We start from the raw sequence: 27558 nt of genomic DNA, 5'->3' as shown, positions 1-27558 counted from the left end.
TATTAATCTTTTTTATTATAATGTTGTCTAATTTGCCTAATATCATTATAGTTACTCTAGACTTTGAATAGTGTTTACAATATATAACTCTTAACATCTTTTACTTTTAAACCATGTCTTTATATTTAAGATGAATTTTTTTTATGGGCAACATATAACTGAGTCTTGCTTCTGTTATCCAGATTTGACAATCTGTCTTAATAGATTGTCAAATCTCTTAGACTGCTCTCACTTAATGTGATCATTGGCATTGTTGGTAAAATCTACCATTATTCTAGCTGTTTTTCATTTGTTATTGATTTTTTTCTCTGTTAAACTATCTGCTACTATACATTTTATGATTATTTTATTTCCACATTGGTCTGTTATTGTCTTGGGCTTGATTATAGGTTATTGTTAATAATCTACTTTCACGTAATTTTACGTGGCTTCACATGTACTCTAAGGATATGACTCAATTTCTAGTCTAGGCTCAATTTCTCTATCTTGTACTTTGTACTTTTGCTGTTACAAATTGTAATTTTTTTAAATTTATTTATTCATGAGAGACCCAGACAGAGGGGCAGGGACATAGGTAGAGGGAGAAGCAGGCTCCCTGCTGGAGCCTAATGTAGGACTTGATCCCAGGATCCCGGGATCAAGACCTGAGCCAAAAGCAGATGCTCAACCACTGAGCCACCCAGGTGCCCTATAAATTGTAATTTAACATATGTCAAGCCACAATACATCAGTACTGCTTTGGCTTTGGACAGTGAGTTTTCTTTTTAGCAGTTAAAATAAGGATTTAAAAGCCCACTTTTGGGATTCACGGGTGGCTCAGTGGTTTAGTGCCTGCCTTTGGTAAGGGCGTGATCCTGGAGTACCAGGATTGAGCCTACGTCAGGCTCCCTGCATGGAGCCTGCTTCTCCCTCTGCCTGTGTCTCTGCCTGCCTCTCTGTGTCTCTCATGAAAAAATAAATCTTTAAAAAAATAATAAATAATAAATAAATAAAATAAAAATAAGTAAAAATAAGCTCACTTTTATTTTTTTTCTATTTTTACTGCTCCTCATTTCTTTGTATAGATCCCAATTCCTCTCTGTTATTATATGTATTCCTTTGTCCTTTAACTTTTCTTGCAGTGCTGTGATCTGCTGGCAATGAATTTGTTTGGTATATGTTGTCTCTTTTTGTTTGTTTTGCCATAATTGGTCTGAGACATTATTTATTTTTGAAAGATTTTTTTGAAAGATATTTTTGTGAGAATTCTGGGTTCACAGCTTTCTTCTTTAGCAATTACATACGCCATCCATTTTCTTCTTACTTCCATGGTTTATGAGGAGAGGCCTACTTTTATCTAACCTTTATTTCTATGTATACAGCATGCCACACTCCACTTTGGTGTCTCACTGTACTTTGTTGTTTATCATTAAGTTCGGATTTTTTTTTTTTTTACCTTTCTATCTTTTCTCTCTGTGATTCTAGCTATAAGTATATTAAACATTTATGTGTCATTCCACAACTTTCAAATGTTTGTTTTTTTCATTTTTTAACTATATTTTTCCCCTTATGTTACAGCTTGTGTAATTTCTATGGACTTATGGTCAAGATACCTGATCCTTTCCTCAGCTATATTGATTCCAGTGATAAGTTTACTTTATATGTTGCTATGTTCTTCATTTTGAACATTTCTGTTGACTTTTTATAGTTTTATATCTTTAGTCAATTACCTGTCTGATCCTCCATGCTATCAACATTTTTCATTTGTCTTTAACATACACATTTTGACATTTTAAATTCTCTCTTTGGTGATTCCAGCATCTGTGTCATGTCTGAGTGTCATGTTTCTGTTGACTTCGCTGCTTCTTGGCAGTGAATTACTTTTTTTTTTAATCACTCCAAAATATTTAAAAGGTTTTATTTATTAATTCATGAGACACACAGAGAGAGAGAGGCAGAGACATAGGCAGAGGGAAAAGCAGACTCCCTGTGGGGAGCCTAATGCAGGACTCAGTCCCAGGACCCTGGATCATGACCTGAGCCAAAGGCAGACGCTCAACCACTGAGCCACAGAGGTGCCCCCACCATTCCATGATTTTGGGCTGATAGCCAGAAATACTGTGTAAGAAATTATTTTGTGTAGGCAAAAAATACTTTTAAATGCTCAGAGATGAACAAATCCTTGTCCTTAATAGCAATGTTTTAGTCATTCTAGTCAGAAGTTGAGCTGTGTGTGTCTTCCTATGGTTAACTTTTTTGGGGCCATAGCGTTTTAAAAATTTTTACATGACTATATGTTTAGGATGGAGGCTTCTTGAAAAAAGATTTTCCTCATCAACTATTCCATCTCATTTGCACTACACCTTACAGAGAGATATTCTCCCAACAGTACTCCACTGTGTATTGCTGCTCAAAGCTTACCAGCTGATGGTGAGATGAGTTGGGGTTGGGAATGTTTTCTGTAGTTTTGATTAAACATCAGTTTTAGACAGGGACTTTGTCAGTAGATCTCTGGAAAGTGACCTTCTCAATGTCACTGTTCTTACCCTCCCCCAACAGTAGTGATGAGTCCAACACATATTTTTGAACCCCCTCATTAAACTTTTCTTTTTATTCCTTTGACACAGCTGCAATATGATTTCCCCTGTGCTCTAAGGATGGCAGATGCTCATCTCCCTTTAGTAAGGCTTTTTTTTTTTTTTAATAGAGGAAAAGTTCTGGATGAGTTCCATGTCTTTTCTGCAGTGGTGGTTGTTTTCATCCATAAGGTCTATACTGTGATAGATGCTTTCTCAGGGCTGTTGCTAAGTGAGTGTGTGTGCATGTGTGTGTGTGCGTGTGTATGTGCATGTATGCTCATCACACATCACTTGACCTTAGCCTATTCATTAACCATTTTAGTTAATTTTTTTTCTCATTGGTGTCTGGCTCATTTTTCTCAGCTAAGCAAGCATGGCTTATCTCTCGTCTCAAGTGCAATCTTTCTTTAGCTTCAGAATGGGTGGTTTTCTCTGTTCTTTACTGGGCTCAACAAAATCATGACTTTCTAACTTTTATTGTGGTGTTTGTAAAGGTGGGAGTGATGGTATTTCCACCTTTTCACAGTCTAGGAAGTAATCAGAGTGCTGTCCTTGGTATAAAATATATCTGCAAAGTCTCTGATTCTCTCCCATAAAAAGATGGAGTCTAAATTTCTTTTTCTAAATATATGTCTGCTTTCATTATTTACTACTACAAAATACAATGTAAAAAAAGTGATACTACATGCTTTTCCGGGTTGGGTTGAAATAAAAGATAGTTTCTCCCTGCGTGAATTTCTCACATTTTGTGCTTAAAAGCCCTAAACCTCTGTATAAGGATGCTAGCTTATTTGAAGCTGCCATACTGTAGGGAGGCCATGTAGAGAGAACACACAGAGTTAGAGGTGGATGCTGAAGGAGCTTCTCTAGCAACAGTTCCAGCACCCAGCTATTTGAACCTTCCCTGGTAGGACATTGGACATCCAAACAAGGAAGCAGCAGTCAAGATGACTCCACTCCTTGCTACCATCAGACAAAATTCCCTTTAGACCCTTGGAGAGCCATTCAGTCATGCTGCCTCCAAAATTCTAACACAAAAACCATGAGGGTATTCAGTGATTATTTTAAGCTGCAAATTTCTATGGTGATTTGGTATGCAATGATAGATGACATAGAATTTCACTTGTGAATTCCAATTTATTTAGAAATTCCACTCTAAGTCTATGTTGATTGCTTCTCAGAAGTATTCTTATTATTGGGTTTTCTCATTAAATCTGAATTAAAATGAACAGAATGAACATGATCACTAGAATTATAACAGCATTCCAGAAGCTGTTTAAAGATAACAGAAATCAGTTGTGTTATACCCAATTCCTTACAATTGCGACAGAGGTTCCTAACTTTGGATGGTGATCCTGTTAGTTTGCATAAACAGAAATAAAATTATGCAATATTTGGGCTGAAAATCTTTAATTAAATATTGGGTATTATTTAAAGTAACACCAGAAGAATGATGAACATCTCCTTTACACTCAAATTTACTTACTTTTTGGCCAGATCATTCTCCCTTGCCCTGAATATTTGTCAAATCATTTTATAGAGGAAGTGTTCTTTGATTCCTAGATCTGTTTTAGAGTTTTCTTTTTTTTCTTACAGGCCCACGAATTTCACTATTTTACACTCTCTTATAAGTACATGAGTACCATATTAAATAGCTATTTGAAGATAGGAGCTATATCTCATTTAGTTATTATCAGAAATTGATACACAGTAGCCAATTGATATTTTGAATGCATTATTATATGAATTTATCAGGTAAAATGTCAACTTCTATAGGCAAGTGATATAGAATGGGTCCTTATATTTTTCATTTTCCCTAAATTCTTATTACTCATGCCATGGATTGCAAGGAAGAGAAACAGATAAAAAGTGTTTATCATATATATATGATATATATTCTTTTTGGTGTCTAGAGCAACAGAAGGAGACATGAAGTTTGATGATATCTTGGGAGAAACTAAGTTTTCCCAGACGAGCGACTGAAATGTGATGAGCTTTGGTAAAAGGAATAACATAAGCAATTGCATCTGATACTCACCCTGTAGATATTTTAAGTTACTGCCCATAGTAAATGGAACCAGAGATGAATAAAAGTTTATAACCCTTGAATACATTATCTTAATTGTAAAAGAAACATCACCAAATCAATCCATACCTAGGAATAGAAGTGTACCACTGAAGCCTGACTTTGAAATTGGATATATACAAAAGAGATAAAGGAGGAATTAAGAGTGATTTTTAATTAAAAACTGTTAAAATATGGTTTTTAATTTCTTATAATAATTTTATTCTTAATAAATCTCAGTATATTTTAGTTTGAGTTTGTAGGATAGTCAAAAGTTATTTCCCAGCAGAAAAATGAGAAAATGGGTAATTATAGTAGGCTTATTTTGCTGAATTAGGAAGGTTATATTCTAGCATAGATGCATGTTGAAAAACATGTCCACGATAATTTTTTTCTACAATTATTCTTTGTTCTGGAAATCACCCCAGGAAATAATTAACATGAGGAATCTCAAAAGGTGCAAGATATGATATACTTATCATCTTGTACAATGTACAATTTTTAGTTCACTTTAGAAATTTTTTTTTTACAGTTTGTTACAGATACTTCTTTAAAATAATTTCTTGATTCTTCATTTTGCTTTATTTGTTTCGGTCTAAGGGAAGATTTATTTCTATACTTCTTTCTTTCTTTGTATATTGACATATATCATTTTTCCAGTTAAATAATCACTTTTTACTTACCTTACTCTTGTTTTAGGTTTTTGTTGACCTAAGATCATTGAAATCATTTCTTCTCTTTTTCCTGTTTAGTACCAAGTATCCCTAATCAATCGGCTCAATGAAAAGCATCAATAAAGACCAATACATTTGATTTATGGCTCAGTCCTTTGCCAGTCCTCTGACCTTGAGTATGTCAGTCAATTCTGAGCCTATTTCTTTGTTTGTAAAAAGGGGAAAGTCTTTTACGTGATTGTGTAGGTGAAAAAATGAAATAATACATCTAAAACACAGTATTGTGGTAGACATACAAGAGATGAATAATATGTTGGGTTTACTTTAGCTCTTTATACCATAGAAACAGTCTATGGTTGATATATTAGGGTGGCTAAGTTTAGGAATTTGAAACTTAGTGTGTGAAACACATTTTAGATTCTAATTCCATTACTATAAATAAATGGGATGTTTTGTAACTCTGGCCAATTTTCTTACTATTTTTTTAATGGCAAACATATGAGAATAAAAAATGGGAATAATAGTAGTAATCTATATGATATGGACTAGTGAGAAATGATTAAATTAGTTCATGTACATTGCTGAGAAAAAAATTCTGAAAGATAGATAATAAGCACTCAAAGCTATCAGCTGTAATTATTTTATTTATTAGTAATAAGTGATTTTGCCTTATTTCAGATAGCCCCAGAATTATAGCCATGAAATTTGATTGAATTTGTTAATACGAATAGTGTGTTTAAGATGGAACATGGACTATGTACATAAAAAGATATTATTTAATATTCTTATTATCATAAATGTTTACCTGTAGAATAATTTATAACAGTTCAATTTTGTTTTTGCATGTTGCATTCAATACTGAGAGTATATTAAAGTGTCAGAACTATCAGTTTAATTCTCTCTTAAATAACTTACTCTGTCAGGGTTCCCTGAGGCAACTAAGACTCAATGATTTGCTTGCTAGAAGGACACAAGACAGAAAAACTATTATACTCACAAGTATGGTTAATTATAGTGAAAAGCTACATGAGAAAAGGTATTATGGAATAAAGTACAAGAGAAAACACCTAGGGGTTCACATCTAGGGGAGACTCACAGGGATGCACTTAATGCATTTAATTCTCCCAGCATCAATGTGTAACATTGGCCCAAGTGTTCAGGCACATAAAAAAGTCATTTGTCATAAATGCAGTGTGCCCAAAGGCCACAAGCATGTGAAAACACTCACAGATAAAATATTCCAAGAACCCAGAGATCATCTGCCAATAGCTGGCCAAGGGCCAGTTCTTAAAATAGGTCTTTCTTTGGTATATGTAAAGTTTGAGAAATGCAGGTCTGATGAGTTAATGTTTTATTGACAATTGTCCTTTTTGTGTATTTCTTTCTAATGTTTCCCCATTTAGCCATTCCTCCTCAGATTTTCTCAATATTCTTAATAACTTAATAACTTGTGCCATGTTAAAAATTTATATCACTCATTATTCCCATAGTTTATTATTGCCACACACTTCCTACAATTAAAATATTTGATGCTTTTACATATGTATTGCATTTTCTGGTTTCTATATGTATAGTCAGTATATACTTCTTTTTGTAGGTTTTGTTGTCTTTTCATTCTGACCAGCAGTTCTTCAAGGTGATCTATCTGTTTTGTTAAAATTATTTGACCAAATTGTCTTTATTTACTTGGCTAGAACATAAACTTATAAAGCCTATGCTAGGTTTTAAAAAAATTTTTTAAATATTTATTTATTCATGAGACACACAGAGAGAGAGAGAGAGAGAGGCAGAGGCAGAGACACAGACAGAGGGAGAAGCAGGCTCCATGCAGGGAGCCCGATGAGGAACTAGATCCCCGGCCTCCAGGATCATGCCCTGGGTGGAAGGCAGATGCTAAGCCACTGAGCCACCCTGGGATCCCCGGTTTTAAAATTTTTTGAGGCATAATTGAAATATAGAATGGTAACATATTTAAAGTGGACTTCATGACGATTTTATATATGTAAACATTGTACAAATTTAGTCCCCCCCATCTAGTTAGTTAACACATTCATCACTTCATATATTTATCTTTTTCTGTGAGAATATTTAAGTTCTACTTTATCAGTAAATTTCAGTTATGCAATGTGATGTTATTAACTATTATCATCATGTTTTACATTAGATCTTCAGCACTTACTCATCTTATAGTAAAAGTTAGTACCCTTTCACCATTCTCTTCCTATTTCCCCAGCCCCTGGAAATCACTTTTTAAATCTATATACTTAATGAGTTTGAGATTTTTTTAAATACCACATCTAAGTGATAATATACAGTATTTGTCTTTCTCTGTCTCACTTCTTTCATTTTGCATAATGTCATAAAGAATCCATCAATATCATCACAAATGGCAGGTTTTCTTTCTTCCATATATATAAAATCTCACATCTTCTTTACTGGCTCATCTGTTGATAGAAACTTAGGTGTTTTCCATATCTTGGCTATTGTAAAAAAATGCTACATTGAGTATAGAAGTGCAGAAACCTTTTGATATCCTGTTTTCATGTCTTATGGGTATATATGTAAGAGTGAGATTGCTGGATCATATGGTATTACTGTTTTTAATTTTTTGAGGAAACTCCCTGTTGATTTCTGCAGTGGCCACAACTATTTAGATTCCATCAACAGTGCCCAAGGGTTTTCTTTTCCACATCTTTTACACTTGTCTTTTTTGTTAGTCTTTCTAAATAGATTGGCATAGATTTGCCACTATTTTCTTCAGAAGTACTACTAATGCTATATTAAAAATGGTCAAACAATTAAAAATAAAATGGGATGGAGGCCCCTACTGATGAGAGAGAGAGCCAAAAATATAGAAATTTGAAAAAAAAAAAAAAAGACAGATGGAAGCTTGAGTGTTGTTTTACCAGCATAAGTACAAATGATGCTGGGGGGAAAAAGAGAATTTCACTGTAGACTTCCAAAAAGTCTAAGGAATTGGTGTCACCACTTATATTAAAATATAGAAAAATGGTGGGACTGCTAAGAGGAAAATTTTCTGAAAGTTTATACAAGTAGCACATATTTCTTCTAGACATCTGCCCCCAAGGCATTAAGCACAATGAAGTCAAGTTCCCCACTCTGACAAGAGGTAAGTTATTTTTTCCAGAATATGAACAAATTAGAATCTAGTGCTGAGGATTTTAAGCACATCAGAGAGCTAGCATGAGGCCCTTTACTGAAAAGGATAGGTTTGTACGTGAATGATGAGTGAATGATGAGAACCACTGGCTTTTACGCTTTAGCTTCTAGAAATCTGGTACTGTGATTAATTCTATCAATAAAAAGAATATAAAAAATATAGAGAGATGGTTAAACAAAGCAGAAAAAAAAACTTGTTCCAAGATATGGAAAATGATGTAAAATCCCAAATCATCACAGTAACGTACACTTGTTAACATCAATATAGTAAGAAAGTTATTCCAATGTAATATTTTAAGATTAACATAATAAATTTGGATTTCCATCCCAGAGGAAATATTAGGGTTGGAAATGTTGACCTCTGAGCTATAGTAATCAAAGGGAAGAGTGCGTGAGACTGGGACATCTCTTTACCATTATAATCCAGTAGTGTAATATAACTTTTGTGTGAGAATATATAAATTCTCATATGTAAATTTGATAACTTTTATAAAATTTATGCAGAAGTTAAGAAAAGAAATAACTTTTGTAAAGCAACTCCTATATTCTCTGTCAATATAAAGGAATAATGATTTAGCTCTAGGCAGAGAAAAAGCTGATTGGGATTTTATTTTAATTAATTAATTTATTTATTTTAATTGGAATTTTAAAGGATTATGTTGCTATACTCTAATGGTCATTTAAAATAGTAATTTTGACTTGCCAAATGCTGTTGAGGATGCACAGCAAAAAGAATTGTTATTGATAGTGGGAATGCAAATTGTATGACCACCTTGGGATACAGTTTGGCAGTTTCCTACAAAATTAAACATATTCTTACCATAATATACACTTATGTTCCTTGGTATTTACCCAAAGGATGTGAAAACATGTCCACACAAAAACCTACACATGAATGCTTATAACAATTTTGTTCATAACAAACTTAAATGCATACTACCAAGTGAATGAAGTCAATCAGAAAAGGCTACGTACTTTATGATCACAATTATATGACATTTGGAAAAAGGCAAAACTATAAAGGAAGTAAAATGATCAGTGATTGACAGAAATTCAGGGGGATGAGGATAGATGAATAGGCAAAACACAGAGGAGAATGTCCAGGGCAGTAAAAATATTATATGATACTATATTGATGGATTTTTGTACTTATCCAGTTGTCTGAACCCATAGAATGTATACTACCAAGAGTGAACTAAATGTCAACCATGGACTTTGAGTGATTGTAATATGTCAGTGTAGAGTCAGCAAATTAACAAATGTATGACTCTGATGAGAGATATTGATGATGAGGGAGATCATGCATGGGGGCAGGAGGTATATGGAAATTCTCTGTACCTTCCTTCTCAAATTTCCTGCTTTCATGGAGCCTAATGGTCAGCCAAAGGTGAAAGTTTAGTGTCCCCAGGTATTTTCTGACCATGTCCTTGGTCTAAAGCATCCATATGGCCTTCTATATTCCTCTGTATAAGTGAACTTTTTAGAACACTTATTCCCCCCACATATCTTTATCCCAATCTCTTCCTTCCCAGACTTTTTGTTCTTGTCCCATCTCTTGTCCTTTGTCTCACACAGCTGCAGCTTGTTATTTTCCTTTAAATGTTTTCAACCTACACTGTATAGGAGGATGCTTCAGCCTGAGAATGTTCTGAAGTTGGGGAAACAAAGGCAAGCAAACCCTAAAACTATACCTCATGAAAGCACCAAACAAATCAAAATCTACGACTATAATTTTTTTTTAGTAAAAGCTCCCTGTTGAAAAAAAAAAAAAAAAAAAAAAAAAGCTCCCTGTTGTTCACTCTAGCATCAGCAAGTTGTCCTGGGAACATGTGCACCACCCCCAAGGTCATAACTGAGTGGGGGAGTGGAGAATGATAGGCATTTAAGTTAAAATGCATAATCCTCTCCCACTGAAATTCAGCCACTTCTTTATTAAGCACTCCTCTGGTTGTCATAAGATTTTGATTCAATCACAGAGTCCAAAAGAGGTTTATTCTGATAAATTTTGGTGAGCCTAATTGTTGCATTCATAGAAGGATAGAAATTTGGAGTTCTGTACTCTGTCATTTTGGGGTCATCACGAGCAAAGTATTGTCTCTCCTCCACATATAGCTTAATTAATACTCACCATATATTTATTGCAACAAAAATCATACTGGATTCTAGCTGGAATTTATTCCTTCAGGTGTTGAACATTTAAAAAATTTTCGAAGTTTTAAAAGTCACATAGATAAGTCACAATGAGCAGTACTTTGATCATCTTAAATCTGCCAGTAACCATACAAAGGGTAAATCATGGAGCTATGGTGGCCTGAATACTTAGAATGATTGCCAAACAATCCATGCCTTTATAGAGAGGGATGATTTTAGGGGTAAAGATATATATTGTGAACATAGAGCATTGTGCTTACAAGTGGAATGCCTACTCAGTTAGCCTGAAATAAAGCTAGAATAAAATTTCACAATAAGGATAAAAATTATTTTATGTTTGCATGTCTAATGTCACAGAGTAGTAGGAAATAGCACAGTATCTGGCATGTCAGTACATAATTTTCTTTTGGTTATTTCCTGTCTCATTCTATTGCTAATGAAGATAGCATGCTGTTACTACACAATTGGAGACTGATTGGAAGTCTCATAAGTATTCTAGGATATTTTGATTGCATTAATTGCATGCTTATGCTAGGTAAGCTTGTTTATTTTTTCATTCATAAATTTTCCTTTAATTGCATATATAATCCGTGTCTGTGTGTGCTCTCAAGTATTTCAACTTTACGCTGAATGTGCCCCTTGCATTTTGAGGAAATACAGGTAAACTGTTCATCTACTTAGACTCATAGGAGGAAATGTTCCTTTGTGGTTATAGTACTTTTGTCTTAATTCTAGTTATACAATTTGAGTGTGAAGTTGCAGATTGGTTTGGGATCTAGAGACTAAGGGCATTGTTCACACTCATTTTAAATGTCGTATTCTTCCCTCTTGTGATCTGGACATTTCTTTGAGAATTATTCTCCTAGAGCATGAAAAGGGAGCCAAAGATGGCAGGTCACGTTTGGTTCTTTTAATACTTCAAGCTCTGCCTTAGAAAATTCTATGGAAGCAGCCACATATATGCAGCCTATCTGTGAAAAGCAGCTCATTTTATCTTGTTTCATAAGAAGACATAAAGATCTTGACTTAGATTCCTCTGGTTCCCAATACTCCCTACATTTCCACTGTGTCCAGAAGCAGGATGTTTCAGTGATTCTATACCCCTACCTTTGTACAAAGGATACAAAAATTCTCTCAAGAGTGTGGGAAGGACTAACGAGGGAATATTGAAACCTTTCTATCAGTGCATTTTTCCCCTTCCCTTTTCATAAACTTTTTCTCCATTTTGTTATGTCAGAGATAGAAGTAATCATTAAATAGAAATTAAAGTATTTAATTTAACTGTATTTTTTAATTCTAGAAAATATTTTTGAAATGATGCTTTGAATATGATAAAATTAAGATGTATTTTCTATTTATTTAAGTTATCTAATTTAAAAGTGCTCTTCTCATAATGAATATCCCTACTCCTTTAGCAGGTTACCATGGTAGTTGGTATTTAACTGCAGATTTTAAAATAACACTTATATTACTTATATAGGTATTTTCATTTTAGATCTTGATAATATGGAAGGTAAGAATTAAATTTTATTTCAACCAAATCTTGATTTTTTATTTAGAATAATTTTTGTTTAAATCAGTTTTCAGAGTTTGCATTTTTATGACTATTTAAATATCATCCACGATACAGACATGTACCATTCTCTGATTCATTTTCATTCTTCTACAACTTTCTCTTTCTAGTAATTGCCTAATTTTTATTCACTTAATTTACTATTCATCACTAAATGACCATCATGCTTCCTGTCCAAAGACCACATCTTCTTTTTTTTTTTTTTTTTTTTTTTTTTTTTTTAAGACCACATCTTCTGACAGTAATTTTGAGGTTCACTCTTAAGTCTGAATTGTGTGCTTTCCATAACTGTTGTACTGAACACATCTGAGGACTGCTCTTCAGCATTGCCTTCAGCATCTTCTCTGTTCCTCCCTCCCTTCTGTGCTGGAAACCCTAAGTCCTGGGCCTATGGCTATCTCTTTCCTGCTTTACTCTCATTTTGTAAGATGTCTTCTTTGTAAGATAACTTTCTGAGAAGGTTGAGAGTATTTGCATATCTGGAATATATTTATTGCACGTTCATACTGGTCTGACTAGTACAGAATTCTAGCATAGAAAATAATTGCATAGAGAATTCTGAATTCCTTAATTCTTTATAATGTGGATTCCAGGACTGTTTTAAGTATTTTAAAACTGTAATTCTCAATCATTTGTGTGTGTGTGCGCGAGTGTGTGTGCACACTCATGCATATCTATTTGTGCAATTTCTCTCTGGGTACTTTTAGAATATTTTATTTCTAGCATTTTGAATTTCAAAATTTTGCAATGACAAGTCTTGGTATAGAATTTTAAGTCTGGTTATTCTTCCATATATAGAAATTTTATTACGTAGTTGATAACTTCTTCCCTTTGATTTTCTCTATATTCAATTTTGGGATTTCTTTTACTTAGTTTTTTAGACTTCTTAGCTTAATATTTTAAGATTTCCAATTTAGACCTTTTTTACTAATAGGCAAAAAAAAAAAAAAAACTATTGGCTGTATATCCAGCAATTCAAATGCTTGTTTCATTTTTATAGCTTATTTTTTAACCCCTAATAGTTTCTTTTTATTTTGTAAGATTCACACTATATATTCTCATGTGAATAAAACAACATCCTTTCAGTAAATCATTTTTTTTCTTATGCAATGTCTTAGATTTTTCTGTATGACTATTTTATTTTTTATTTTATTTTAGAGGCTTTTCTCAAATATGTAGTGGACCTAGTGTTTTCTTTACAGTTAAGCTATGTCTTTAACATTAATTCATTATTTTATTTGCTCATTTGTTTGTTTGTTTATTTATTTATTTATTTATTTATTTATTTATATTGGAGTTCAATTTACCAATATACAGCATAACACCCAGTGCTCATCCCATCAAGTGCCCCCCTCAGTGCCCGTCACCCAGTCACCCCCACCCCCCGCCCTCCTCCCTTCCACCACCCCTAGTTTGTTTCCCAGAGTTAGGAGTCTCTCGTGTTCTGTCTCCCTTTCTGATATTTCCCACTCATTTTTTCTCCTTTCCCCTTTATTCCCTTTCACTATTTTTTTATATTCCCCAAATGAATGAGACCATATAATGTTTGTCCTTCTCCAATGACTTACTTCACTCAGCATAATACCCTCCAGTTCCATCCACGTTGAAGCAAATGGTGGGTATTTGTCGTTTCTAATGGCTGAGGAATATTCCATTGTATACATAGACCACATCTTCTTTATCCATTCATCTTTCCATGGACACTGAGGCTCCTTCCACAGTTTGGCTATTGTGGACATTGCTGCTATTAACATGGGGGTGCAGGTGTCCCGGCGTTTCATTGCATCTGTATCTTTGGGGTAAATCCCCAGCAGTGCAATTGCTGGGTCATAGGGTAGCTCTATTTTTAACTCTTTGAGGAACCTCCACACAGTTTTCCAGAGTGGCTGCACCAGTTCACATTCCCACCAACAGTGCACGAGGGTTCCCCTTTCTCCACATCCTCTCCAACATTTGTTGTTTCCTTTCTTGTTAATGTTCACCATTCTCACTGGTGTGAGGTGGTATCTCATGGTGGTTTTGATTTGTATTTCCCTGATGGCAAGTGATGCGGAGCATTTTCTCATGTGCTTGTTGGCCATGTTTATGTCTTGCTCTGTGAGATTTCTGTTCATGTCTTTTGCCCATTTCATGATTGGATTGTTTGCTTCTTTGCTGTTGAGTTTAATAAGTTCTTTATAGATCTTTGATACTAGCCCTTTATCTGATACGTCATTTGCAAATATCTTCTCCCATTCTGTAGGTTGTCTTTTAGTCAATCCCATTTACAATTGCACCCAAAAGCATAAGATACCTAGGAATAAACCTAACCAAAGAGGTAAAGGATCTATACCCTAAAAACTACAGAACACTTCTGAAAGAAATTGAGGAAGACACAAAGAGATGGAAAAATATTCCATGTTCATGAATTGGAAAAATTAATATTGTGAAAATGTCAATGTTACCCAGGGCAATTTACACATTTAATGCAATCCTTAGCAAAATACCATGGACTTTCTTCAGAGAGTTGTAACAAATTATCTTAAGATTGGTGTGGAATCAGAAAAAAAACCCAAATAGCCAGGGGAATATTAAAAAAGAAAACCATAGCTGGGGGCATCACAATGCCGGATTTCAGGTTGTACTACAAAGCTGTGGTCATCAAGACAGTGTGGTACTGTCACAAAAACAGACACATAGATCAATGGAACAGAATAGAGAATCCAGAAGTGGACCCTCAACTTTATGGTCAACTACTATTTGACAGGGCAGGAAAGACTCTCCACTGGAGAAAAGACAGTCTCTTCAATAAATGGTGCTGGGAAAATTGGACAGCCACATACAGAAGAATGAAACTAGACCACTCTCTTGCACTATACACAAAGATAAACTCAAAATGGATGAAAGATCTTTTTTTTCTTTATTTTGTTTTTTAATTTATGATAGTCACAGAGAGAGAGAGACAGAGAGAGAGAGAGAGGCAGAGACATAGGCAGAGGGAGAAGCAGGCTCCATGCACCAGGAGCCCGACGTGGGATTCGATCCCAGGTCTCCAGGATCGCGCCCTGGGTCAAAGGCAGGCGCCAAACCGCTGCGCCACCCAGGGATCCCCCGATGAAAGATCTTAATGTGAGACAAGATTCCATAAAATCCTAGAGGAGAACACAGGCAACACCCTTTTTGAACTCGGCCACAGGAACTTCTTGCAAGATACATCCACGAAGGCAAGAGAAACAAAAGCAAAAATGAACTATTGGGACTTCATCAAGATAAGAAGCTTTTGCACAGCGAAAGAAACAGTCAACAAAATATTGATATATTAGATTAATGGAAGTTATGTCTTTGATGAGCATTATTATCAGTTCACATTCCGACCAAGTATTTCTATTTAAGGAAAATTAACTGCCATTAACATTTCACACATTATTTGAGGCTAGTATGTTTCTCATAAAGAATTGTCCAATCTGCCTTCATTATCAGAAATATGGCATGTGTAGAAAATGCCTCACCATTCAGTATGTATACTGTCTCATCCAATATCCTTATTTTTATATATATTCCCCTGTCCTCATTTGTGGTTCATGTTCCTAGTTTCTCTGATTTTATTCTGAGAGAGAATAAACTTCCATTTCTTTTCCAGGTTGATGGCTGGTATTTGTCTCCTATGGCTGCCATAACAAATTAGTGAAACTTGGTAGCTTAAAACAATGAAAACTGATTTTCTCACAGTTCAGGATGTGAGACATCTGAAATCAAGGTGATGTTGGGATTGTGCTTCCTCCTTCTCCCCTTACCTCCTCCAAGGCTCTAGGAAAGAATCTGTTCCTGTTCCTCTTAACTTTTGGTGGCTGTTGTCATTCCTTAGATGGCAACTGCATCACTCTTCTGCCTCTATCTCCATATCACCTTCCTGTCTAGTGTCTCTCTCTCTTTTTCTGTAAATGTCTCTCCAATTTTTTCTTATACATATGCTTATCATTGGATTTAAAGCCAATGCTGGTAATCCAGAATGATCTCATCTCAAGATCCCTAGCTTATATTTGTAATGACCCCTGTTCTGAATAAGGACAAGTTCCAGTGGTTAGGATGTGGACATGTGGACAATTTTTTTTAGAGGGCCACTATTCCATGCCCTATAGATGAGTAGTTCTATGGCTGTACAGCTCAGCACACGCTTTGGGACTTATTTTTCTTGTACATACCAATCTTTTTAATTTTGGCCTTGCACTGAAACCCTTGTTTTAGAGGCATTTTGTTACACAATATTCTGAGTTCTAGGCCATAAATGTTTGATTTTTTTTTTTTGTCACTAGAGACATGGTTCTCTTACTCTTATCCATTCTCACGTACTTCCCAGCTTCCAGAATGTATTCAACTGCTCTTAGCTATTGTTAACCTTTTCTGATCTCCCTGACATGATATTCAATGATTCTTAGAAATGTCCTTGTATGAGTATTTTTATAAAAGTTTGAAAGGGAGTTAGAGAAGTAGAGTCATGTACATTGTATTTTCTATGATTAATTAGAAGTATTATAACTTATTTTACAAAATCCTAAACATTATAACATACATTTTAAGAAGATTGTCTTGATTGTTTTTTTTGTTTCAAAGACACAAGTAAAACATTTATAATTTAAGGCTACATTTGGAACATAGGAGTAATGATATACAACTCTTTAATCTCCGTGTATTAGTGAAGTGCAACAAGGTGGATTTTGTTTTACTAATTACTACCAACAGATACTAAATTCTCCATAGCATATAAATGTCTTGTAAAGATTTTGAGTGCCCTTCTACTAAAGCTGTTTTTCATTCTCTGAAAACATTTGGCAAATTTACTGTTTCATGAATCAGCAAAGCTTTGACCCTGCAAATAAAATAATTAAAGGAGAGATTTTATAAATCACCATTCATAATTAATGTTTTCAGAAAAAAAAACAAGTAGATCTGAAAATATTTGTTAGTCCAAATCCACCTAATGCATTTATATGAGTATCTTAGGTTATATATGCTGTCTCCTAATTCATTGTGCTGATATTTATTTGTTTTCTCAAACATTTTAATGGTTGAAAATGATCCATCAATCTACTATTAGTTGCTCATGTATGGTCAGCTAATTGACCAAAATGAAAAGTCTGGAGTTCTATTAAGCTAACTAACCAAATAACAGCCAAAAAATTAACAAAATATAGTAAGGTAAAAATTTAAAGAAGTTAGAAGATTGCAAGAACTTAGAGAATTCATAATAGACTAGTGATTGGAATAAATGCCTATCGATTCCTGCTCATGTGCTATTGACTAGGTCAATCTACTTCCTGGATTTCAGTCTCTTTATTTCTAAGAGAAGAACATTTGCTTGCAATTTGGTATCAGAGTCTAGCATATGGTACGTATTCAGAGTTTTTGAATGAACACATTGCTAGCTGGAAGGATTAAATTGTGGATGAATGAAAGAATAAAATATACATTTTAAAGGTTTACTGAAAAGCCAAAAGCCATGAGGAGAATTTTTGCTAGTAGTTTGGACTTCTAAAATAGCAATCATTTTGTAAGGGCTGGCAAAACAGACATTAAATATAAACATATAAAATCCATTTATCCTTGAAAAGGAGGAAACGGTTGGGGACTGTTACCTTTTCTCTGCTGCTTCTGCCAATTTATTTACCAATGAACTACAGCAGACAATCAGAAAAGAACTCAGGGAAGAATTGAGGACTCAACCTTCTATTTAGCTTTAAAACCTAGTCATCTCTCTATCATGTCTTCTTATCTATTTTATAATCTTAGAACTCATAATACCCTGGGTAAATGGCATGCTAGTTGGCATGGATACTTAAAGAAGATATCTTGGGAATTAGATCATACCTTTAGAATTTCCAGTTCTCTATTACGAACTGTACTTTAACTTGTGCTGTGTAAAAGCATTTATTTCACCAGTGGCATCCTTTATACACAAATACTGACATGACATATTTAAAAAGGTGACAAATACATTGTTTCACAAACACCTCTGGCCTAATAGTTTCATTTGATGGCTTGTTTATTTCTTCTCCTCCTCCTCCTTCCTCCTTTTCCTTCTTCTTTCTTCTCCCTCTTTTTTTTTTGTGGGGGGGGCTTGTTTATTTCTTAAAAAAAAAAAGAGGAAACAAATGTTTCCTTTTTCTTAGTCCATATTATTTTAGGGTAAAGTAGGATAAGATAATATTATATAATGGTACACATTTTTTCATAATAAAAAGATAAGCAGGTACAATAAGTGAGTAATAAACATATAAAACCTAATAATTAAATAAGGCAATATAGTGAATGAAAAAAATGGTATGCAAATAAATGTCTAATATACAAAACTCCAAAAGAGTTATGCACATTAACTATTTTTGTAGAGTATATAATTACAGTGACCTACTTTTAAAAATATAAAGTCTAAATTAAATTTACAAATTAGGATCAAAAGAGTTTAATTCAAACAAGTTTAAATAATAGAAATTAAAGAATAGTTTATTTTAAAATATTTCAAATATTTTCCAATATCAGTGATGATTTATTTACTTTTGGATGGTTTCTGAATATTGCTGTCATCTATTTCTATCTCCCACAGTATTCTTATTCATTCACATAAACTTTAACTTAAAAACCATCCAGTTGATGCCCGTGTTGTGCCAGTATTTTAAGCACTTTCATATACCACCTCTACCTCATCTAGCTTTAGAATAAGTTACTAGGTAATAACAATTAATACCCTCAATTTGTATCCAATATGACTTTTTGCCAGGAGGTAATATAACTGACTTAAAATTTACACAGCAAAAATTGAATAAAATTAGATCTTGATTCCAACCATGACTGAATTTAAAGCCCATTTCCTTAACTTTATTATTATCCTTTATAAGTTTACACTACACAGTATAATTAGTGACATAATTGTGATAATATAAGTTGTTTTAGATGCAGAAAGTAAGAGATAACTGCTTAGAAGGTTAGGCAAACATTGCATAAAATAAATGCTAGTTGCCCTAAGACTTGCAATATAAAGAGCATTTTATCAAGTAGAGATGAGAAATGGCGTATTGAGAAATAAAAGCAACCATCAGCGGTTCTGTACCCTGGGTATATATCTGGAGGAATTAAAATCAGTGTCGTGAAGAGACACGTGTACCCCCATGTTCATTGAAGCATTATTCATAATAGCCAAGATATGGAAACAACCTAAGTGTTCTTTAATGGATGAGTGGATCAAGAAATGTGGCATACCATATATAGAAGGATAGATATTGGTTGTAGTTCTCCATTCTATAATTCTTACCCAAACCTTCTGTATCATCTTGTTAACTATCATTTTTAGAGGTATCCATGCCAAGGAGCTATGTGCTAAATATTTAAATTGTCACCAATCTTAGAACGTATATATTCAAATGTGCAGTGTTAAATGGTATGATTGAGGCTCTATGCCAAAAGAAAATATCATATGTGAAAGGAATTAGTCCTATTTTCTTTAAAGTACATGGAAATGTAGCTTGCTAAATTATCAAAGCAGAATTTTCATCCTAATTATAGTCCCTACTAAGGAAAGACTATGCATTCTAAATTGGACTTTGTGTTTTGAACATTTAGTCATACAACATTCTGAAATTTCCTATTTGTTAATCATATTTTTAAAAACCCTTTGGTAAAAAATCTATGAGAATGACTAACCTATATTATAAACTATGAACTATTGTTGACAGAGAGACATCATATTTCCTACTTCAAATACCATATTTTAAAAATAGGCAAAATCATATTTAATGGGGGAAGTAGAGAGGTAATTATAGTTTGGGTTTTTTTATTTCTTTTCTTTTTCTTTTTTTTTTTTGATAAGTATCTTTTTGATAAATATCCCATAGCCTCAGTAGTAAAGAAAACATGCATTACTTGAAAATAATAATTTCAAGTAAAAAAATTGGAACCTTTTTCATACCAAAATAAATTCAATATGAACACAGATTAAGTGAATGCCAAACACTTTACAGATATCTGTTGGTTTTCCCAATCGTTGACACTTGACCACTGTGAATTCTATTCTGTCAAAGACATCACCATTGGATGCTTAATTTCCTTAATCCATAAAATTCCTACTTATTAATTATTCTTCCATGATTTCACTGATATTGTGTTTGGCAGTCATCAGTGTCACCAATCTAAAACAAGGCTGTGTGTTTTGTATTTGCTACTGCCATATGGCACTACAACATGTTCTATTAGATGGTGGACACGCCCAGATATAGCATATCATCTCTCTCTTCATCTGTCCTCAGTCTGCATTTTATAGTCCCAACACAATGTGTTTAGGAATAATAAAAATCTCACAGTTCTGGGATTCCTAGTAGGATATTGCATTAATTTAATTTAATAAACATCATTAATGATCTCTTTTAAATTAATGAAACTTGAAAGTGAAATATTCCATATGTGGACAGTGATATTTACTGATTCATCTAATACTTCCCCTATAGCCCTACATTTTGTATTTCTGACGTAATGGTTTAGATTTTATAGTTCCTATTCCTGACAGAAATCAACGTAATGATTAAGCCTTTAACAAAACCCCTAATAGAATATATTACTTTTAACTGTGGAAAACTGACAAACTTCAATAATCCAGAACAGATAAGGAGACAAAAACCTCCCCCATCATCACAATATAGCACTTCGTCATATAGATGAAACTTTTTTCTTACAATTTACAGAGTATGTGAAAACTGCTACTATTCCAAAATTTTTACTAATATACTGAGAGCGAATTAATGTTGGGGGAAATTCTGTCTACACCTAATGTCTCCTTCCTATCAGAGGGAGATGAAAAGAAGTAATTCCCAATCCATTCACCACCCTATTCCTCTATCCCAGTGAAGTTGGAATGTTTTGTCATTAGATGATAGAATGTATGACCCAGATCCTTCTTTTGTTGTCTTAAGAACAATAGTGGCCATAAAGAGTAAAGATTTTCTTTTTTTTTTTTTTTTTTAAGAGTAAAGATTTTCCTTGGCTTTTCCATAACCTAATACATGTCTATGGTCAAGTGGCTAAATCAGCCATATTCAGATACTTGAATAGCAATCCCAGTTAACTACCACACTAAGCCACACATGACCAGCTCCTACCTGAGTAATTCTTCTGTCTATATTACTTATATATTTCCATTTCATTAGGTACATGGCACCCACCGTTCTCATTCTTTGCCACTTCATTTTAAAGCATAGCTTAGATTATTCTCATCAGCAATCAAATGTGCTGTTATCTCCCTATGACACACATTCAAAAATTTCCCTTTCTAACCCCAATTTTGCTTCCAACTCGAGCCCTATTTTTCTTCTCCCTTTTATAGCAAAAGAGGTTTATATTTGCGATCTCCACTTCTTCATTATTTATTTAATTCAATTAGCCATGTGCTGAATACCACTCCAACAGCATAGCAAAATAACCCAGGACCACTATTTTGAGAAATTCTATTGCCAGTTCTCAGCCTTCCTAGATCACTTGATCCGCTCCAAGGACTTCCTTGTAGAATATTCCACTTCACTGGCTTTTCCTCTTCCTCACTGCTCATTCCTCTACTCTCTTTTACTTGAAATAAAGAAAAAAATACATGTAACTGGAACATCCTATCCAGGGCTCAGTCTCATTAACTTTAGTCTTCTCTATCTATACTCAACTGCCTTGAGGATTTCATCCAGTTTTATTACTTTATTTTTTAAAGATTTTATTTTTATTTACTCATAAGAGACATACACACACACACAGAGAGATGCAGAGACGCAAGCAGAGGGAGAAACAGGCTTCATGCAACTTAAAATGCCAAGTATATATGGAGGACTACATGTGCAATTCTTGGCTAGGACTTGTCATAAACTCAAGCCTTATAAATCCAACTGCTTACTTTAGATCTCTGTGGAAGGTTGACCAAGAAAACTCTCAGATTTAATATGTGAAAAAACAGAATTCTTATTTTCTCTTTTCCCTAAATTTACTCATAGAGCAGACTTCCTGAGCTCAGTAAATGGCAACTTTCTTCTTTAAAATGCTCAATAAGAAAACACGGACTCATAATCTCCTCATTCCATTCATGTATCATTAATTGTGCGTGGCTTTACATTTAAAATATTTTCCCATTGTTTTTATCAATGCAATGCCACCGCTTTGGAAAAGCTACCAACATCTTTTAACTAGATTGTTACAGTAGCCTCCTAAATGATCTCTTTACCCACGTATTTGTCTTTAACAGGACATTGAGAAGATAGCATCCATAGAACTTAAATATCAGTCATGTCATGTCTCTTCCAAATTCTCCATGGGTTTCTCATCAAATTTAGAGCCCATAGCAAAGTCATTTCAATAGTCTACATGCTCTGCATTGGTTGACTCCTCTCACATTATAGATCTTATTTCCTGCCCCCCTCCAACACTCTACTAGAAACACCAGCAAGGTGGATTCCCCTGGAGCACACAGCAGTACTTTTTCTGTTCCCTAGGCCAAAATCCTTTTTCACTAGATATTCCCATGATCACTGCCTTAGCTTTCTTTTAATCAGATGTCTTTCTTTTGAAATTAGCCCCAAGATCTCACCCCATTCCCCATCTTTGCTCTATTTATCACCGGGACATGTTTTTAGATAATATGTGTATCTATTATATAACTATGTGTTTATTGTACTTCTCTAAACAGATTGTAAGTTTCATGAGGATAGGGATTTTATTTGCTTTATTCCTTGTTGTAGTCCCAAAACCTATTCAGCGTCTCTCATAGAGCCTCTATTTAATAAACATTTGTACATAAGTAATTTTCATTATTATTACTTTTTCTTATTTCAATTGACTCCAATATTGAATTTTGAATGCCCTTTGCTATGCAGGCTAAATCCTTCTTCTCACAGTGCTTATTTCCAAAAGTTTAATCTTTTTATTATTACTTAGTCATAATTATCAAAACAACTGAGCAACATAAAATTAAAAGGAAATTTATTTTTAGACATTTGGGACATTTAATTTTTAAGGAATTACAACTAATTGATTTTTATAAAAGATTTCAATATGAATATCTAGCCTGATAAAGGCAGCACAAAAATATTACAGACAAGTAGCAATAATGAATATTGATGTTAAAATTTTTGATATTTGGATAGTTTGCAATTCTAGAATGTTGATTCTTTTGTCAGCCTGTGACACTTATTTTTGTGACACTTTTATTTATATATTTAAGGTGGTTGTTGCTAATGCTTTGTTGGTGATAATTCCTGATATTTGATGGTAGGTCTCTTTTATTTTTTATATTTTAATCTTTGTTTACATTTCAGACACTGTGCAATTAATTTATGTTCTGGTTCACTAATTTACATTTTGTCTAATATAAATTTGAATCTATCGAGCAAGGATTTCTTTAACAAAGCGATTCGTGTAGTTTTTCATTCCTTAGTTATTTATGTAAGCATACTTTAGTATTTTTCTTCCATTCAATCCATATTTTTAGGTTCTCTGGCATCCATTCCTGCTGTTTATTAGTTCTACTGCTTATGACATTGTGTCTTTCTTTCATTACTTTGTAATATTTTGTAGTTTGCTTTCCTTCTCTTTTTTTGTCTATTATAAATTTGAATCATGAGAGCATTTTTGAAAGGCTTTATAGTTTAGAATCCTGGTAGGCCATGGTCAGGTTTCTGATTAATATGTAATTTGTATTAATTTCTTCCTAACTTCTTGAGTATTTCAACGCAAGACCATTTAATGTTTATTCTTAAGCATAAGAATTCTTAAGCATAAGAGTTCACAGGGTCATAGAGATTGTGAAATTATTAACCAATCTACAGGGAGCCATTGAGAACCTAGCTAACACTAACCTACTCGCCATATGTAGGCTGTTCCCTATATTTCTGGCTTGCTGATATACTGTCACCATATGCAATCCCTTTGTGGTCTTTCCTGGAGTCCTTTTTCATTTCTACCTTTCATCTGAATGTTACTGTATTGGGTCTTGCTATCAAAGGAATCTTTAAATCCAATAAAACATTTGGCTTTCATGCAAGATGGCATGGCCGTAACTGTTGATTTTTGATTGAATTCTTGCAGGGAGAGGGGGCTCTTGGCTTGTTAATTGGTTCCAGAACACCTTCAGAGTGGCCTGGGCCAGAGCTGTGGCTTGTTGACAAGTTAGTATGCTTGTTGCTTGCTGCTTTATCTGGTGGTTTTTATCAGGTGGTTACCAAGTCTCTCCTTACCCAAATTTCCTTCGGGGATAGATACTAGCCCCGGTAGGGTTCACCTAGGGCAGTAGGAGTGAGAGGCCACTGGAGCTTTGCTTTCCCGTGTTGGGATATCTAGGTGTTTCCTGTTAAAGCTTATGTTTGATAGAAACCTCTTGCAGAGTCTCATCAGCCTTGGTGTTTTTAAAATTATTATTTGGGACAGAACCCAGGTGACCTTTGTGTAATTAGATGTTCCCCATTACCTGATCTCTTTTTTCATCTTATGTTGTTGATGTAATCTTACTATCAGGAAATTTTACATATATGTATTTTGAATCTTTTGGTGTCAATATCCACAGACTTTGGTTCAATTTCCCCTGTATATAACTCTTCTCATTACCTATTGGTGAGGAGATAGAGGTGTCTTCTTTCTAGAATTAAAATAATTCAGAAAACTAGGAATAAAGCATTTCTAATTTATTCATAGAAAATAAGAATTACTTATATGAATATCTTCTCTTGTTATTTCTCTAATCAATACTTCAGTTTTTTTTTAAGATTTTATTTATTTATTCATGAGAGACACACACAGAGAGAGAGGCAGAGACACAGGCAGAGGGAGAAGGAGGCTCCATGCAGGGAGCCCGACGTGGGACTCGATCCCGGGTCTCCAGGATCCCACCCTAGGCTGAAGGTGGTGCTAAACCGCTGAGCCACAGGAGCTGCCCTACTTCAGTTTTTAAAATAAAACTTAATGAGTTCTTTGCTCATTATTGCTTCTTACATCCTATCCTTACCTTCTGATTTCACTTCTCTTTTGGGTGGTGCATATCTTTTAGTAGTTTTTTTTACTGACGGTTGGTGGGATATAAACATTCTGAAAGTGTTTGTGTCTAAAATTATATATACACCATCCTAAATCTGAATAATAACATAGCTGTTAGATGGATTCTATATTTGTTACTCTTCCTTGGTATTTGTTATACATCACAATAAATTTCTTGAGTTTAGTGTTACTGTGTAACTATTCACATTTTAGGTGTTTAATGACAATAATTCCATACAATTCTATCTGCATTTCCCATTCTAGAATCTTTCATAACTTTGCGTTCAAAAAAACATTTTGTTTATTTTTAGTTTTTGAGCATGGAAATGATTTACATAATCTGTCATATACTTTCCTGAAGCTTTTTTAGGACCATAGATCCAATGTGTACTCATTTATGATCTAAAAACATAAAATACCAATTTATTTTGTGTACTTCATAGTTGATCAGTGTCAGATACAATGACTTTTTTATTAAAGTTTAAAATTCACATATTTATATGAAAAGCACACCTATTCATTTATATTTTACTAAGATCTTCTGTAAATGAATGTAGTTTTCACTGAATATAACATTTCCTTGGTGTTACTGGATATCTCCTATCTTCCTCTTCATTCCACACCACTAATTTCTAGAACTCATGAAAAACTGTCTGAAATCTTTTAATTGCATACATAAAGTAGCTCTATTTGTCTCTATTTGTCTCTTCCTTGGGTTATTTTATTTTATTTTATTTTATTCTTTTTACAGAGTCTATCTTTGAGACATTTTCTAATAAATATATATGTGTATGTTATATTTATGTAGAGAGAGACTGAGAGTTCTTTATAATATTATCTTTCTGAATCTACACATTTCTACACATACCTTATTTGACCTCTAATTTCATTACCACTCATTTTTATCTTGGCATTTAAAATGTGTTCTGAGAGGGACACCTGGGTTCAATGGTTGAGCATCTGCCTTTGGCTCAGGGCATGATCCCAGAGTCCCAGGATTGAGTCCCACATTGGGCTCCCTGCATGGAGCCTGCTTCTCCCTCTGCCTATGTCTCTGCCTCTCTCTGTGTGTCTCTCATGAATAAATAAATAAAATATTAAAAAATAATAAAATAAAATGTATTCTGAGATATTTTGTTTTATAATTAAAATTAATAAAATTCAGTTCAACTTTTACAGCTCATACTATTGAAGGACTAAAAGCCTTATTTTAAATACTTTTATTTGGTGAACCACAACTTCCTATATTAAGAATAAATATGATTCTAATAATGATAGTACCTGCCACTTTATGTCCTATTTTTTTGTTTTTGCCAAGGTATTAGTTTTACCACATACATCACTACTTAAAAACCTGAGTTCGGTTTTAGATATATAAGATGAATTACCAATGTAATATTAGAAATTAAAAGGTTGAGTTTTGAACCCATGTCTGTTTGGAGCAAAAACTCACCTACCTCTTACTACTCCATACTGACATATGACACATAGTATAATCAATTTTTACATTAAGTATGCTAATCAAAATTAAATAAATCTAAAATCTGCATTGGAAATACAGGAAATGAAATTCCAGAAAAGGTCATTTTTTTCATAATTTTAAGGCTTTTAAAAATATTTATAATAATTCATCTATCATGTGCTACTACATTTATTTTGTGGTATATTGAATTTACAGAACAATCAACTGCAATATGTTTATTTCTTACTCTTGGCAAGAAATTATGCTTAGTATTTTGAAGAAACTAAAAATGTTAAGATGTGGTTTCTCTTCCTCATCTCTTAAAATCCCATGAAAGAGTTGGTATTGTAGGGTATGATAAATAGGGCATAAACACAAACACTTAAGAAAGATTTGTTAACCTTAACCAAAACTATTTAATAGTGTTTTAACATTATGCAATAACAGAATTATAACAAAAATAATGACTTCTCTTTTGAAGTCTTGTTACACTTTGGATTTACAAAACCAGAAATCCCAGAGTCTATACTTAACTCTAAACAATTTGACAAGCAGAGACTGTTCCATTTCATAATTGGGAATATCCACTTTCCTCTATGTCTCTGAATTTTGGACCATTGTCCCTTGTTTCCAATAAGAACTACAAATTTGCTTTCTGAAGTCCTACGAGTTCTCTTTCTGGATGAATTTGTCTGCCGTGAATTCTCCTCAGGGGAAATTTCTATGTGCAGGATGATGTATCCAAAGCCCTGATGAGCCAATTAAAACACTAAAATATTGAATGTCTATAGAGTTTGGTTTGATGAGTCTTCAATATATGGAAGATAAAACTACAGAATATTTTTTATGTTTGTCAGTACAGTTCCTTTCATACT

This window comes from Canis aureus, chromosome 17, assembly GCF_053574225.1.
Source record: "Canis aureus isolate CA01 chromosome 17, VMU_Caureus_v.1.0, whole genome shotgun sequence".
Taxonomy (NCBI): Eukaryota; Metazoa; Chordata; class Mammalia; order Carnivora; family Canidae; genus Canis; species Canis aureus.
The sequence above is the reverse complement of the archived record's forward strand: the minus strand, read 5'-3'. Positions refer to the sequence as shown.